The sequence below is a fragment of the Bos javanicus genome, chromosome 7 (assembly GCF_032452875.1).
Source record: "Bos javanicus breed banteng chromosome 7, ARS-OSU_banteng_1.0, whole genome shotgun sequence".
NCBI lineage: Eukaryota > Metazoa > Chordata > Mammalia > Artiodactyla > Bovidae > Bos > Bos javanicus.
In genome coordinates, this window is record NC_083874.1 from 44,806,497 (window position 1) to 44,820,640 (window position 14,144).

Genomic DNA, 14,144 nt, shown 5'->3' on the forward strand with positions numbered 1-14,144 from the left:
TGCTGCAATGCATGGGGTCGCAAAGAGTCGGACACGACTGAGTGACTGATCTGATCTGATCTGATCTGATATACCTATGTGTATACACACACATATGCAAATATGATTTTTAACAGCAAAAACAAAGGACATCATTTGAATATGTACTAGTAAAGTATTTGCTAGATGAATTATATGCATAAAGTGCAATATTACACAGACTTTAAAATAACCTACTATAGCTATTGGTTGGGCTTCCCTGGTGGCCCAGACAGTAAAGAATCTTCCTGCAATGCGGGAGACCCAGGTTCAATTCCAGGATAGGGAAGATCCCCTGGAAAAGGAAATGGCAACCCACTCCAGTATTCTTGTCTGGGAAATCCCATGGACAGAAGAGTCTGGTGGACTACAATCCAATGAGGTTGCAAAGAGTCAGACACGACTGAGTGAATAACATAGCTATTTGTACTTGTACAGTTCTTATCCTTCTTCTCTGCTTCTTCCTCTTTTCTGTAGTCCCAGCAAATTTGAACATTCTTTTCATGTTTGGGGAATCAGCTGTCTTATAACATTGGGTTGGCCAAAAAGTTCATTTGGATCTTTCCATTAAGATCAGAAAACCCAGAATTAACTCTTTGGCCGAGCCAATACCTTTGTCCCATGGCAGAAGCCAGAAATCCCACTTCCCAGAGTGCTCTGCAGCGAGGACACAGGGTTGCAGTCTGGTTCCACCAGAGGGACACACCACACAGGTCTACACAAGGAAAATGAGGAGACCGGCTCAGAGAGGGGTAATGTTTTGCGGGTGAGGAGAGTGCCTGAGATGGCTTGCTTTAGGACTTGCAAGAACCTGACACAGAGCCCTGTCAGCGTTCCTAGCTATGTGCTGTGAGTTCCTAGTACAGCATTTGTAGCCCCGAGGGTTTCCTGGTAACATTTTCTTATCAGGGCAGCTCTGTATCATGACCTTGGCCATTGCTCCTCAAAGCAGAGTTCTGGACCTAGTGCTCTGGCCCCCAACACCTTTCTGATCAGCCCATCTTTTTCAGTAAGTTTGTGTTCTTCCTACAGAGCTAGGTCAGCTTCCACTGCCTGCAAAGATATTCACAATACAGGTATCCTTGACTTCATAATTTCAACTTTGGAATCAGCCACACTTATGTACAACACATGTGGAGACTCTCTAAGCCACTACTCAAGTACCAGCTTCAGACCTTCAGAACTCACCAGAAGGATGCATATTTGAGATCTGCAGGGTGGCACTGTCTGCCAGCCCCCAATCCAGGTTAAGGAGCATGGCCAGGCAAGTTCGTACAATTATCCTTGAATATTTTTATTGCATCATGCCCTCTTGTTTCATTAAAATGAATAATAAGAAGAGAAATTAAAATGTTGATATTAACAACAAGAAGACAAGGTCTCATATGCCTAATAAAATTGAAACAAAGAAATCACTGGGGCACTGCAAGGAGAAAGTCTTCAGCCTTGATTTGCTGCTCATGGACTTAAGCTTGTGGACTTTGTGTTCAACTGCAAAGTATAAGAACAAATTCGAAGAATGAGATGCCAGAATAATTTAGATTTCTGAGATTGCAATTACCTCAGAAAATGTATGTCGATTATTTACTTTTGCAAATTTAGCTTCTGAACATCTTTTCAGAAATGCATTATGTGTGGAAAGCAGGACTGCCCATACCTTCTGAAGTATCAATAAAATAGAATAGGATAAAGCAAGCAAAGGTTTGACCCCAGCTTTAAAACAATGATATGAACATTAAAAAATCTGGAACTATATACTGCAAGGTCTCAAAACTTGTTAATTCTGTAGGCTGAATTAACAGGCTACAGAAAGGTAGGAAATTTCACTGGCCTTTGGAAGATCACACAGCCTTTAAGTGTTTGAAATGCTGCAATGAGCAAGTTTTACTTACTAGTAGAATCTATAGGGTCGCATAGATTTGGACACGACTGAAGCGACTTAGCAGCAGCAGCAGCAGCAGAATCATCAAAACTCCCAAAAAAATTTCCATTGTGAAAAAACAATACGATGGCTTTTCAGAGCTTCCTAAGACCTGGGGCTATTATGAACGGATGAGTCCCAGACCCTGGGCTCTGGGAGACTTCTGTCCTCTCCCTGACCCTTCTGCAGCCTGATGTGTGGCTCATTTCTATCATGCCACCTCCTCTGGGCCTTACGTCTTGATTCCTAAAATTAGGGGGTAGGCACACACTCCCATGGTGGCCCTCTGGAGTTTTTCACAATGAACAGAGGGTTTACCACCACTGAGGGCAAAGCAGGTCCCCCACCAGACAGGTGCCCCTCCCATACAACTGTCAATAGACACAAGAACTAAGCCTTTTCTTAAGAGAAACTGCCCAACAATGTTGTTCAGGGTGAATACAGCTAATTGATTGTTCTGTTTAATAAAGTGAGATCCTGCCCCCAAGGCAGCATGGGCCAATAGAGCTCACAAGGATCAGAGAGAAAACAGTGAAGCCGGCATCCCCCTGCTTACAAAGAGGGGAAGGAGAGCCTGGCAGCAGCTCAGAAAGAGATGCAACAGCATGCAGAGAAGACCCAAGGACAAAGCAGAGCTATTCTTGTCTGACTGCTTCCCAGGAAGGCAGCTTATCCTTCTACCATTTCTAATACTTCCATTATTCTTTCAGTAAATAATATGGGGGAAAAAAGACCTAAATTCAAGCAGCTATCAAAATAAAATGGTGAGAAAAAGGTAAAGGTGTTGGGCTTGGTAAATGTGTCCTTCCCAGGGCCACAGGAGTGTGCTTTGCTAGGAAAAGAGAGGGTTCGCCCAGGTTGGATGTCCAGGTGTCCAGCAGAGATGTGGAATCTGCCGTCAGCTGGACCAGCCCTTCTGGTCCCTGGAGTTCAACTTGTAGCTGTGCTGAGAAAGACCAGTCCAGTTCTCATACTTTTCTTGGCTCCAGCCTGCAAGTCAGAGGTTAAAGTTCCCTTTTTTTTTTCTAGGCCTGTGGCAGGACAGGGCAGGGACTGATCTGTGAACCCCACGGTAGAATTAAAGATTCTGCTAAGATCCTTGCCCTGCTTGCTCTCAAGTCTTGCTGGGCTTCAGCCCCTGCTCTCCACAAGCATCTTCACCCTCCAGTTGTTTGGTTGCTCAGTGTCTGACTCTTTGTGACCCCACTGACTGCAGCACACCAGGCTTCCCTGTCCTTCACCATCTCCTGGAGTGTGCTCAAACTCACGTCCATTGAGTCACTGATGCCACCCAACCATCTCGTCCTTTGTCATCCCCATCTCCTCCTGCCTTCAGTCTTCCCCAGCATCAGAGTCTTTTCTAATGAGTCAGCTCTTCACATCAGGTGGCCAAAATATTGGTGCTTCAGCTTCACCATCAGTCATTCCAGTGAATATTCAGGCTTGATTTCCTTTAGGACAGACTGGTGTGATCTCCTTGCAGTCCAAGGGACTCTCAAGAGTCTTCTCCAGCACCACAGTGAGAAAGCATCAATTCTTTGGCACTCAGCTTTCTTTATGGTCCAACTCTCACATCTCTACTTGACTACTAGAAAAACCACAGCTTTGACGATATGGACCTTTGTTGGCAAAGTAATGTCTCTGCTTTTTAATACATGGTCTAGGTCTGTCGTAACTTTTCTTCCAAGGAGCAAGTTCTTTTAATTTCATGGCTGCAGTCACCATCTGCAGTGATTTTGGAGCCCAAGAAAATAAAGTCTGTCAATGTTTCCATTGTTTCCCCATCTGTTTGCCATCAAGTGATGTGACTGGATGCCATGATCTTAGTTTTTTGAATGTTGAACTTTAACACCCTCCAGAGCCTTTGGCAAAGGGCGGTTCTGTGGCTGGGCTCTTCCTGTCCCCAACCTTCAGGGGGACAACAGTGTCACAAGTGTTGGAACAACTGAGGTAGTCTCCCTGCTTCCATGGAGGGTAGAGATAGCAAGGTGGATGGCGGGAGAGAGAGGGAAGTTTCTTACTTGTTGTTCCCTTATTTAGGTCAAGAGACAACTTCCTTCTGCCTCCTGCCTCTCTGACCCTTCAAATGAAGTCATTGCTTGCAATCTTCCCTGCTGGTCATTTCCCCTTTGCATCTCCTCCAGACCTACGGCCTATCTTCTTCCTGGCTTTGTACCCCAAGGGATGACCACTATGGACTATGGGCAGCACCTAGAAGTCCCCTTTCCTCTGGTTCCTACTCAGTTCTGCCCATTGAGAACACCAGCAATCAGAAAATGGAAAGAGAGACATGCTGTATATTTCTCTCCCTGCTTCCTCCTTATTTTATGACTATAGCTCCTGCCAGGAAGCTCCGTAGCTTAGCTCTCATAGGACTCTGTTGGCATTATTTCCCCGCTCCCCTATCCCTTTGGTCCTCAGGGTGGTAAGACCTTGCCCCTGGGGACCCCATTATCCTTTGTTTGTTTCCTTTCCCATTCCCATACTAATTTAAGTAGTCTTCTCATTAAACCTCTTCAATTGACCTATCTGGGTGGATACTGTTTCAAGATCTTAAACGATACATATGCCATCCTTTTGTCTTTGAGAGTCTGCTTTTTCATCCCTCCTGGGTGATGTAGATGGTTCCTGAACAAAAGGAAGCCCTAAGAGATAGCCATGGTGGATGATGGGTGAAGCACACCCTCAGGTACAGGTAAGCGCTAATGCGGCAAGCCCAGCACTCACTTGGAAAAGATACCTGAAGGTAAACATTTCTAATCAAGGGTGAGGGTCAGTGAGACAAGCTGGCTGGTTTCTCTGATCACAGCATCCCTTGTTGTTATGATTCGTTCATCCACTCAACACATGTTTTTGAGCACCTACTGGCTACCAGGAACTTTGTTAGGTATAGTGGGCTGACGAGTAGCCCCTGAAATATGTCCATGTCCTGATCCCCAGGACCCGTGGATATGACCTTATATGGGAAAAGTTGTGACCAAGGATTTTGAGAGGAGTTTATCCTGAATGATCTGGGTGGGCCCTAAATCCAATGACAACTGCCCTTACAAGAGTGAAGGAGAAGGAAATGTGACAGAAGAGGAGGAGGCAGTGTGACCATGGAGGAAGAGACTATAGCAATGCAGCCACAAGCCAAGGGGCATCAGAAACCACCAGAAACTGGGAGAGGCAGAAGAGGACCCTCTACTAGAGGCTTTGGAGGGAGCGAAGCCCTGCCAGCATCTTGATTTGCGACTTCTGATCTCCAGAACTCTATGAGAATAAATTTCTCTTGTTTTAAGCCACCCAGTTTGTGATACTTTATAACTGCAACCCCAGGAAACTAATACAGTAGTTTCTGAGAATAGAATACTGATCAAAACATACACGGTCCCTACCCTCCTAGAATATACAGTCTAGGGGAGCAAACAGACAATGAACGAGTGATCAAAGGTAAGTAATTACCGACTATGATGAAACAACAATATACTTGGATAGAGAAGAGTGCAGAGGAGCGCTTTATTTATTGGATTTATTGGAGTTTAGGGTCAGCATCTTTGAGGAGGTGATCTTTGAGCTAAGTTTTGAAAGGTGAGAAGAACCAGCCGTAGAAAACTCTCAGAAAAGAGCTCTCCAGGCAGAGGAGACAACAAGCTGAAGACTTTGTGATTGGAAACAGATTCTAGAAACATGAAGTAGTCCAGTATAGGTAGAATGAGGTCAGAGAGGTGGGGAGGGCTAGGACACACAAGGCTCATGGGCCATGATAAGCTCTTGGTATTTTATTGGTATAAAGGCATCTGATGGTTGAGCGCTGGATACCGTGGGCTACTTTAAGGTTTTATGTCAATTCCTCTGGTTATTGGTGGGAAATAGCTTGGGACGGGAGATCAGGGAGAGCATGGAGACCAGTTAGTAGACTCTTAAAGTCTTCTATTTGAGCTCTGAAGATGGACTATGTGATCCCTTAGAGATGGAGAAGAGGAGGTGAATTGAAGACATATTTTGGAGCTAGAACTGTCGAGAATTGATGGATACTGGGAAGGCAAGAAAGACATGAGTTAAGGATGAAAACAAGATTTTAGCTTTGAGTAACTGGGTATATGTTGGTGCCATTTATTCAGATGAGACAATGAGGAGCACAGTGGGAAAGGAATGAAACCAGGAAATATGCTCCCACTCCCATTACAGTGTCAATAAATTCTTCTGAGATAAAGAAAGTTAGCCCAGTTTCTGTTGTTTTAGGGACCCAGCGAAAAGTGTCCTGGCTCCTGCAAAAGGGGCACTAAGACCATTGGCCACCTAGATCTAAGCCCCTAATACCATTCACCACAACACACAGAGAAAACCAGGAGTAGGGAGTAGGGTCTTCCAGAGAGATACCTGTCCTGTCTCCCATGTGGCATCCACAGTCTGCTCTAATTAAGGGTTCCAATGATCAGGATCTAATTTAATAAACCCTTGCCCCATCCAATTGACTCTACTAATCATTCACCATGTTTCTGACCCTGCTGGAGGCACCATGAGATGATCTGGGGGAAACAATGATTGAAAGATATCTCCTGAATACCTGAACACACCACTACTTAACAAACACTCCACTAAAACATTTTATGTTCTAGGTCAATGTCACCTCAGTTTCTTGAATTCTAAAAATTGACTACCCTTCCCCAACCTTCCCTACAAACATATATTATAAGAAATTTACTCTATAAAAAGATGACATGTCCACATGGTCTAAACCTGCCTTCAAGGCAACAGAGACAAGGACCATGATGATGATGGAGCCTGCTCAGGGTCTGCCGGACAGCTGAAATCTTGTGTTAAAATATTAGATGATACTCTTTCTGGAGAAGGTGTCTAAAGAATCACCTCCCAAATCTGTTATGTGGGTCATTTTTCTTCATTCCTCTCTAACATACACCATACTGCTCAGATCCAGGAAGAAGGCAAAATATACACATGGCCTCATGCCATTTGCCAAAAGTTTATGTATATTTCTCATTAGAAATCCATTCACTCTAGCTTCACTCTGCCCTCCTTAGCATTTATTTAATCTCTTATTTTAAGGCCATGTCCAATACTAACATTCTTGATAATTTGATTTCCCACTCACAAGAAACTAAAAACAGTAACTATGAATGGCTAGCTAAAAGCTTGAGAACAAAGGAGGAGACAGACATTAAAAAGCAGAAATAAGAATAGGAAAAGTTTGGGGCCAGATAGTACCAGGGCAAACAATCCCACTCAATTCAGTAACCCTGGGAGGCAGCACTGCAGGGTTTAATCCCTGGTAGTTCAGTTGGTAAAGAATCTGCCTGCAATTCAGGAGACCCCAGTTCAATTCCTGGGTCTGGAAGATTCCCCTGGAGAAGGGATAGACTACCCATTCCAGTATTCTTGGGCTTCCCTGGTGGCTCAGACAATAAAGAATCTGCCCGCAATATAGGAGACCTGGGTTCGATCCCTGGTTTGGGAAGATCCCTGAAGAAAGGAACAGCTACCTAGTCCAGTATTCTGGCCTGGAGAATTCCATGGACAGAGAAGCCTGGCAGTCTATGGGGTTGCAAAGAGTCGAACACAACTGAGTGACTTTCACTTACTAATTAGTGGTGCCAGGACAGCTACTGGGCAAAGACGAGTCTCCTCTGACTAAGGTTGTCAGGACCAATCTTTTCCAAGATGAACTCTCTAGGCTGACCCCCAGAAAGAGCAGTCAATATCAACTCAATACGGTAGGATGTGTCATGCACCTATAGCGTACTCAGCACAGTTCCAAGCCTGGAAGAAGCCAATCACAGCTGCCTGCTGAGTCATGGGGTATTCCTCAGCCTCAGTTCTCCTGGCCTCAAGGGGTCTTCTGGGCACTGATGCTATAGGCATAGAAAGGAACTCAGCGCTGACATTTTAAAATTAAAAACAAAGATCTGTACTTACTTTGATGAACATTGATATCCAGACAATATTACAATAGCTGTATTAAGTAAACATAAATGTGAGAATGGCTAGTTAGGAGAAGCATCCATGGTCACTGTGGTGCCAGTGGGCACCTTGCTCACACCCCATCAATTAGATGTTTCACTTTGATTATAAAATGATCCACTGTGCCAGGAGTGAGTTCATATACCCAGAAATTACCACGTACATAATGCTCAACAAGTCATATATCACTCACACATGTTCATAGTCCAGAACACACGTGTGCTGAGTCAAGATGTAAGTTGTTCGTGCAAGAAGGGCCTTTAGCAATGAAATGGCTCAGTCTCTTCCTTCTGTGAGTGGGAAACTCAGGTGAAGGGTGAAGGAGGAATCCTAAAATCCCCTCCAGGCCAAACACCATCAACTCAACTCACAGGCCTTTATGGGTCACACAGCATTTTGTCCCTGAGGCCTTGAATCCTCAGCAGACAAATGCATTGAGGTCAAGCGCACCCCACTAGGCACCCATGTCGAGTAGCTGGAGGCCTCTACAGAACCCCAAACTCTTTGAGTCACAAGGAGGCAGCCCTGTTCGAACACTGGCTCTGGAAATCTCTTCCTCAGGAGAGTATCCCCTCCCTGCTCCAACGCAAGCTCCTGTCTAGAATCTTCTCTCCTGCTGAGGATTAACTATGCTGCATCTTGGGCAGGAAATGAGTTCTTTGCTGCTTATTGTGGTCAAATCCTAAAATGAAGTCAATCTAGCAGTGAAGGCTGGATAAACTTATGTCTTTTATTAATTCATGAGGCACTTTGCAGTCCACCACTTTCCATGCTGAGATTGATGGAAGCCAAAAAAGAAGTGCATGTGAAATTACGTCTTTGATAACTTCTGCTTAACTGGCCTGTCAGAGGCCGAGAAGATTAAACATCTGTGATTTATTCCTGTGTTAACACACACATGCACGCACGCTCACACCACACACATACACAGGTCAGCTAATTAGACATCGCACCAGACTGCATCTCAAACGAGACTCCAGCGATTCACAGTATGAAATCAGAGAAAGGTCAGCGCTGAAAGGCCGTAACAGAAGGCTCATTATTCCTTTATTTATTCCTTTATTCCTCCATTCTTTCATTTATTTGTTCATTCAACCTTTCCTCATCCTCTCTGGACTTTCTAAAAAGGTCTTGCACTAAGCAGGAAGCAGATTCCTGGGGGACTGAATTTTCCTTATTTCTAGGCAAACAGTCTGGATATAATTAATCTGAGTGTGTATCTGTAGCAAGTTCTAACATCTCCAGCTCTGCCTCTCACAGGTCAAGTGGCCTTATGTAAACCTGTTCTCTTTCTCTAGCCTGGTGTGCTTGGAATCATAGCAGCCCCCATGTACTAAGACTTGCTATGTACCAGGCACTTAGACTGGGTCCATTGCGTGAATTCCCTGATTTAGTCCTCACCACAACCCTCTGAAGTGAATACAATTCATGTGCCCTTTCATGTAGTAGAAGTCTGAGACTCAGAGAAGTTACAGAACCTGCCCAAGCTGCCAAGCTGCAAAATAGGGATGCGGAGCCTGGACAGTCAGACTTCAGAGCCTGTGTTCATCCTCATTCCCCAAACCCTGGGGACAGCCTTCACTTCACAGACTGCACTGGGTCACAGGCGGTTACTTCCTGCATTCCCCACCACTGCTTTGCTGGTGCCTCTGGGTGAAGTCTTCTTTTTGTCTTTCCTCCTTCTGCTGATGGTACCCTTCATGTGGAAGGGATTTCTCTTAACCTGGACTCAGTCTTCCCAGGGCTGGGTCCAGAACCACAGATACCAGGCAAGGGAGAGCAAGGAGGGGAAGAAAGGCCAACATCCTTGATGGAGAGCTGCTGGTACATATGCAAAAGGGATCCACAGCGAGGCAGGGGTCCAGGCCCTTCCCAGTGGGAAAATGATCCCCAGGGCTGCCCTGGCCCATCCAGATCTTCAGAGCCCTCTGGGACTGCTTGGGATTCTCTTTGGACAGCAGTTGGCGACCATATTCCCTTCTATAACTCCAACCTTCACCATGAAACAAGAAAGCCATAAAATTTTGTCATCAAGCCTTACCTTGGTCCTCAATGCAGAACATTATATCTAACTGGGCACCACCATCTGTCCACACCAGGAGACCTCTATTTTTCAAACGCGACACAGTTCAAACTAGATTCATCATCTTTTACCCACACCCATTTCCTCCTGTTTCTTTTCTCTCTTTCACTCTCTGTAGTCAGTCTAGAACCAGGCTCCAGGCCTCAGACTCTGCCTTCTGCCCTCCCTCACCTGCCAGGCCCTCCTCTTCTTCCCCACAATTGCTCCTGTATCCAGGATCTCATCTCCTCACCTCACATCTGCTTTAGGCTAAGCCAGAGCCTCTCACAGAACCCCCATCTCCAGCCTGGAGCTACCATGGTCCATCCCCCTCTACTGCCAAAGTGAGCTTCTGGAAACTCACCACTGAATCAGGTTTCTCCCCTGCTTCAAACCCAGCAAGGCCCTCTCCCTCCCCCAACACACACAGCACTTCCAGTGGCAGTTGTCAAACTGTGCTATCTTGTTGTCCAGTGGGAGGTATACAGTGGGGAAACTTTTCAAGGGCTTTACAAGAAAAGTGTTGACTAAGAGTCATTTACTAAAACAAATGTGCCTTTGAGCCAGGTCACATGCCAGGAGCTTGGTGTGCAGTGGGGAGCTACACAGTGGGTCCTTGTGCTCAGGGACCAAGGATCCTACTGAGGGAGACAGAAAGCAAGAATGAGCAAACCAGATGGACTCTAATATCAGACAGTGATATGTTGCCATGGGGACTAAATGCGTTAATAAATATGGCGCACTTGGAACACAGCCTGGTGTGTAGTAAGCATTCAATAAATGTTACCTTGTGATCCCTGAATACCTCAGCGAAAATCGCTCTTGGCCTCATTACTGTTTTTGCTTCTCATCTTACAGATGAGAAAATTGAGCCCAAGAGCCCAAGTCCACAAACTGAGCAGTGGGGCCAGGCTTCCCCCCAGCAACCTGACCTCAGAATCCACTTTCCTAACCATTGTGCTCTGCCACTTCTCCAGAGGGGGGTACTTCAGTTGAAATGGTTGGGATCGGCAGTCTCTTATTCTGAATTCTTTCAGGAGCAGAACTGAGCTAAAGATTCACAGGATTGCAGTTATTTAAGAGGTGACCCAAGGAAGCCCTGGTAGAGGAATGGAAAAGTAAAAGCGAGAATAGGCAGCAGCTTCTAAAGGGTATGTCATCAAGCCAGTTACCAATGTGGGCAGGTGGAGCCTAGTCCTACAGGAGGAACTCTGGGATCCAGTGTAAAGCACATGCCTCTAAATCTCCTTCCCACCCAAGGGCTGTGGGAGCTGGGGTATTGATCCACCAACTCCCATCTCATAGGTGGAGTGCTGCTTTCAGGGGCAAGACTTCTCTAGGCCTTCTGACTGGCCATTTGCAGAGGCAGAGAGGGTTCTTACCAGAGAGAGTACTCAGAAGAGGAGGAACAGCTGCTAGCAGGTAGAATTCTAGCTGTGTGCACAGAGATGTGGGGGCCCAAAAGGATATAGCATTCCATACTCCATGGAATAGTCATGGAGTATGAAAGAGTCATTTGTTGAGATGGAGATATTAGGGGGAGACACCAGTTCAGAGCAGTGGATGGGGAAATCCTGAAGTGTTTTGGACATTTAATCAGTTTGAAATGTCTGTTAACAGACTGTTGAATACATGAGGCTGGAGCTTGAGGAAGAATTTGATTAAATTTGCTCTGCTATGCTGTGACCATACCCACCTCCCCTTGCCTCTCCATTGCTCTAAACTTTCTGGAGAGCCCTCTGGAGGCAGTACCTAGTCTGGGGTGCAGAGTGCTCACACAGCTTGGAAGAGGGACGGTGGACTCAGAAACACAGTGGAGAGCTGGAATGCAGCAAGACTGGTAGCCCTGAGCCTGCGAAAGCCAGGAGAAAAGTTAGCCCCAGGAGACAGTGGGGCTTATCCAAGCTACCTCATTACTCAAAATAGGTGAGAGCTTTTTAGCTGAGTGGCTCATGTCGCTCAGTTCAATGCAGTCTTCCCTGGTTCACACAGGGTTTGTCTCTGGCTTTGTATTTTATTATTTCCCCTAACCCTCTGTTTGCTTATCTCTTCTTCCTTGCCCATAGGTACTCTCTCTAACATATTCGTCAATGCCACTAGATATCTAGGTATTCATGAAAAACATGTATTGTTTTATATATGTTTGATTTTACAACTCAAAAATTATAAATTTCATTCTTTTTAATAAATCCTATATTAAGATCTATTTGCATTACTATATGTAAACCTAGTTTATTTTGACCAGTTACTGTGTAGTGGTTTTGGAGGGTTTTGTTTTCTTAAAAAACAGATGTATAGGCTACATTTTCTTATCCATTCTCCTAAAGGAAGGCACTTGGTCTTCCCCAAACTCCTTCTTTACAAATGATACTATAAGAGAGCACATTTTAAAAAATAAGCTTTTAGTAGATAAACTTTGTTAAAATTGGAAATTTTTCTTTTATTCTGGTTTTCTCAGATTATTTTTTAATGATGAATATATGATCAACTTTATTGACTGCTTCATTTGCATATACCAAAACAATCATGGGGGCTTCCCTTGTACCTCAAATGGTAAAGACTCTGCCTGCAATGCAAGAGACCTGGGTTCCATCCCTGGGTTTGGAAGATCCCCTGGAGAAGGGAATGGCAACTCACTCCAATATTCTTGCCTGCAGAAAAGCTTGACAGGCTACAGTCCATGGGGTTGCAAAGAGTCAGACACGACTGAGTAACTAACACACAAAAGCAATCATGAGATTTTCCCCCTTTATTCTATTAATATATTGAATCACAATGATAGACATTTTTAAGTGTTTAAACTTTCTTAAATTCCTTGGATAAATTCAATTTGATTGCATGTATTTTGAAAAAAACCATTAGATTTGATAAACTAATATCATATTTAGGATTTTCACATCTATGTTCATAGAGAAATGGGGCTCTAATTTTTTTTCCTGACTTGTTTTCATCTAGTTTTGGAATCAAGCTTATACTAACCTGATTAAAAAAAATGTGAACAATTTTCTCTCTATTTCTATTTTTCTATAACAACTTTACAAGGTTGGAATTACCTCTTCCTTGAAAGTATTATAGAACACAGCTATAAAACTCTCTGGACCTGAGGCTTTTTTTGAAAGGGTGATGATGATTCCATTTCAGTTTCTTTAAGGGTTATAGTTTTACAATCTTGTAAAAATGCAGCATTTTTACATTTTTTTCAGAACTTTACCTAGTTTATCTAAATATCCAGTTTATTGGTATATAGTTACATTACCTCACTCATATTTTTATTTACATTTCCTCCCTCCTTTCCCTCTCCCATGATTCTTGCAAGAGGCTCATGTATTTTGTTAGTCTTTCTAAAGACCATTATCAGTTTTGCTAATTTCCTATTTGTTTTTGTTACGTACATTTATTAATTTTTGCCCATATTCTTATTTATGTCCTTCCTTCTTTTTTATTTGGGTTTACTCTATTTGTCTCTTTCAAACTTTATAATTGGAAAGCTTAACTCTCTTGTTTGCATTCTCCTTAATTTCTTCTATATTTAAAGCTGTAAGTTTACCTCTGAGTACTGCTTTGAATGTGATCCACAAATTTTGACCTGCACTTTGATTGCCATTCACCTGGAAGTATTTAATAATTTATCTTTGATTTATTTATAGCCAAATGATACCTGGTAGTATTTTTTCAAATTTCTAGACATAGGATTTTAAATTTAGTTCAACTGCATCATAGACAGTAACACTGTGCTGTATATATGATGCTTAAATTTACTAAAGTTTCTTCTGTGGCCTAGCACATTTTTTGTGTATGCAAAAAGAAAATATTTGGTTTTTGGTGAAATATAGGGACTGTTATATCAGTATAGTTTTCTATATCTTTGCTTATTTTTATATGCTCCAACTACTAGTTTTTAAGAGGGTATCTTAAAATCGTCAACCATGATTTTTTTTAATTTAATTTAATTTTTAAACTTTACATAATTGTATTAGTTTTGCCAAATATCAAAATGAATCCGCCACAGGTATACATGTGTTTCCCATCCTGAACCCTCCTCCCTCCTCCCTCCCCATACCATCCCTCTGGGTCGTCCCAGTGCACCAGCCCCAATTCTATCCTAGATCTATCAGTTGTTGTTTATGTATTTTGACATCATATTGTCAGCTGCATACATGTTAATAACTATTATATTTCTTG